Here is a 2,537-nt window from a genome sequence, read left to right as displayed (position 1 = left end):
AGATTATTTTGGTATCGTTTATAAATTATTTTATCGATATTGTTAGGTGTTATGTACAGAAATTAACAATGTATAAAAATAACAATATGTTTTTACTAAAATGAAGTAATTTGTAAATTTGAGAGCTTCGGTGAGGCTCGAGGTGCTGCGCTTTTGTGGGTTGTGGTTGAACCTCTTTCTCCTTCTCGCCTCACTCGCTACACATCCATTACCCCTTCACCTCAATTAGTATTCTTTTTCTTTCTTCAATGAGATAATACCATAATTTTGAACCTATTTTATCGCAGCAATTTCCGTAATAGGTAATTTTTTTATCTTGATAAAAATGTTTATCATTCTTAAAAAGTATCAAAAATGAACAATACAATTTTTTTAATGTATTTATTTAATTTTTTAAAAATTGAGTCAAATAAGAGTGCGGTATAAGAAAATCTGTGAACATTATCTTTGCAGGCCTTAACGTCCTTCAGAACTAGCAGTTAAATTCCAGTCGTTTTCACACAGCGGTTCTTCTTTTGGTGACTGAAACGTGGACCCAGAAACGCCACCAGAGGTCAACGATAAGAATGATGGTTGTGTTGATATCAAGTCCATCTGAGATTGAGTCGGCAAAGGAATTGAGAAAGGAACATCTCATTTTAAACAAGTAAAACATGTACCATTTAGTCTAAGCCTTGGGCGAAGAAACTTCTTAAGAAAAGAAAAAAGAAATGAACGGATTCACTGTCAGAGCTGTTTTGTGGTTCTTTGATCTCGGAGAAATTGATTTGTAGTTATCATTGAAGAGATTCTTGTAAACTAAAATGTATTAGTTCATCCAAGCCAAGCATTTAAAAAAATGAATAGTATTTAGAATAAATGAAATAAAAATAAAATTTTGGAAAACATTAGTTTATTATATTATTATTATTCAACAGAAATAAATATTTGTACAAGAAAGGTATTGAAGAGTATGTGTTTTCATTTCTGTAAAATCTCACTTGAGGTGTTTACTTTTTGAAAATATAAACTAAACATTTGGAGCCTCCACACACCATTCACTTATTACCCTACTTTGATTAGAAATTCATTTCCGCTCAGACCGGACTCCTCAAAGTTATCTAATACCGCTCAGGACAAGATGTTTTCTTCACTCTATTCAGTAATTTAATATAACTACGAATACGCTTTTTTAAATCATAACAAATTTATTTAATGAAAAAATGTCGTACCCATGGAAAAATGAAAACATACTTAAAAATTCAGTTCATTTTAAAGTTCTTAATCAATTTTCATTAACACCTACAACGTTTTATTATATTAGTTATTAATATTATTTATCTTCATTAATCCGTCCTTTATTAGAAGTATATAATATTACATTATTTAAAAAATTAAAACATTCTCCTTCATTGGGGTCATCCTCCTTGCGCCACCTCCCCCCCCCCTACATATGTATGGCACTTGAAAACATTAAAATCTCTAGAGCTATGCTCAGCAATCTTCACTCGTTCTTTTTCCAAATGCTTGATAATGAAAAGTTTTACTTTAACCAATCATGGATTTTTGTTTCAATAGTGGTGTAATCCTTCAAATACTGGATTATTTATTTTCTGGATGAGAACATCTCCTTGAATAAACCCTGGCATAAATCGATTTATAAAATTGGGAATCCTTGAAAACTTGCTGCGTAAATCATTAGAGGAAACAATTGGATTAAGAGAACAGTAAACCAGTTCTGAATTAAATTGAAATTGTTAACATTGATAAGAGTAAATGTTTATTTCAGCCTTTATGGAAAATAAAAGCGAACAATCTGTGTTTTAGAATCGATTTTTTCTTGTTTTTTCTCTAATTTACAAAAAATTTATTTCAATGAAAAAATTCATCGAGTGAATAGGGAAATGTGCACTAAAATATTGCCTACTAAAAAAATCTAAATATTATGAAATATTTAAAATAAAAATGCTTTAAAATGTTGCAACGGGTGCTAGAAAACATAAACATGTATGTAGATGAAAATACCTCAGCCTTAAAGAAGACTTTAACTGCCGCTAAAATTCACTTTAAGACTGTTTTGAGCTACTTACGAAGCTCAATCGATTATTGTAGAGATTATCTTATATCATATTAAAAATTTTTGTTTGCTTTCAGAACTCCCGCAATTAACCAAGAAATACAGCACCAGGATGAAAACAGTGAGAATAAAGTAAGCTATATTTATATAATCATTTTCTAGCTGGTGTATACCACCATTGTGATCAGTTTGATAGTAAAATGCTTGAAAATTTCCTGTTTTCAGATTGTATTTAAAAATAAAATAGATTCCTATTTCCTCTTTCCACAGAGTCTAATACTTAATAACATTCACATGCTAGTGATTAAGATGAAAATGAGCCTGTGTATATGTATATATATATATATATATATATATATCGATATTTCAATAAAATAATATTAGAATATTGTTGCTAATTATCTATATCGATATCAATAACATTATTGAAGATCGAATGGATGTTAAATTGTTAAAACAATATATCGATCCTTTGATAATA

General features: G+C 29.3%; 1 protein-coding gene across 2 annotated transcripts in view; it reads left to right on the top strand.

Moving 5' to 3' along the window:
- The window catches only part of LOC106687365 (uncharacterized), a 155,517-nt gene that overhangs the window by 10,456 nt on the left and 142,524 nt on the right, over window positions 1–2,537 (top strand). For both annotated transcript variants that reach the window (XM_067049991.1, XM_067049990.1), the window contains exon 2: window positions 2,134–2,188. The gene's annotated coding sequence lies outside the window, so the exon portion shown is untranslated. The remainder of the gene's footprint in view (window positions 1–2,133; window positions 2,189–2,537) is intronic.

Source organism: Halyomorpha halys, unplaced genomic scaffold (genome assembly GCF_000696795.3).
Source record: "Halyomorpha halys isolate HHAL.00 unplaced genomic scaffold, Hhal_1.1 Scaffold950.1, whole genome shotgun sequence".
Taxonomy (NCBI): Eukaryota; Metazoa; Arthropoda; class Insecta; order Hemiptera; family Pentatomidae; genus Halyomorpha; species Halyomorpha halys.
The sequence above is the reverse complement of the archived record's forward strand: the minus strand, read 5'-3'. Positions and strand labels throughout refer to the sequence as shown.